Below are 1,189 nucleotides of genomic sequence, written 5' to 3' on the forward strand. Positions count from 1 at the left end.
AAAAAAAAAAAAAAAAAGTTTTAACTTTTACTCATAAAATCTATAGCCATTATCACCCATAATCTTCAGAAAAAGTAGAGAACTTAATGAAATATTTAAAGTAAAATAGGCTCAGTGCCTGTGGCTCAAGTGGCTAAAGCACCAGCCACATACACCTGAGCTGGTAGGTTCAAATCCAGCCCAGGCCACCAAACAACAATGACAGCTGCAACCCAAAAAATAGCCAGGTAGGGCGGCGCCTGTGGCTCAAAGGAGTAGGGCGCCGGCCCCATATGCCGGAGGTGGCCAGTTCAAACCCAGTCCCGGCCAAAAACTGCAAAAAAAAAAAAATAGCTGGACATTGTGGCGGGCAACTGTACTAGGGAGGCACTCTACCCAGGGGGACAGCTTAAGGCTCTGTCTCAAAAAACAAACAAACAAAAAAGATAAAGTAAAGTAAACACATTTCTGAGAAACCTTCAAACTTCTAGAGACTAAAGTATTGATATTAGCCTTAAGGGCAATGAGATCTAATCCTTCTGGGCTCTCCTCTTATTACTTCTGAGCCAAAATAATACCACCCCATGTGTTTTAGAATAAATCCTAGATTCTACCCTATTACAGGACAATGGGACTTAATTTTACTAGAGACTCACATGATACCTCCTGAAGCCTTGTAACAGGTTTCAAGCTGCATTTCCAAAATGCCCACCTAAATTCACCCTGAATGATAATGGGAAAACTGCTTTTGAGCTGCAATGGAGTATACTTTGAACTGAGGATTCTTAGGAGCTCTCTCGAAGCTGATGACTGCAGAGGTGGACAACAATAATGTTCTGATTCTTCACACTCCCTTTTGTTATTCTACTATTCATTTTGACTATTATTATACCTTATAGCTAACTAAAATTTCTCTCAGTATGATCTCCCTCATTTTCACCATGTTACTTTTGACCTCTTATAGTTTTCTCAGTTGTTTAAGAAAAAAACAGAGCGGGCATAATGGCTCATGCCTGTAATCCTAGCATTCTGGGAGGCCGAGGTGGGAGGATTGGTTGAGTTCAGGAGTTCAAGACCAATCTGAGCAAGAGTAAGACCCTGTCTTTAAAAAAAAAAAAATTAGAAAAAGAAAGAAAGAAAGAAAAAGAAAAAACAAAACTCTCTTGTATGTTTTCTCAGATCATGGCTACTACTCTCAATTTATTTATTT

Source organism: Otolemur garnettii, unplaced genomic scaffold (assembly GCF_000181295.1).
Source record: "Otolemur garnettii isolate 467f Iridium unplaced genomic scaffold, OtoGar3 scaffold00153, whole genome shotgun sequence".
NCBI lineage: Eukaryota > Metazoa > Chordata > Mammalia > Primates > Galagidae > Otolemur > Otolemur garnettii.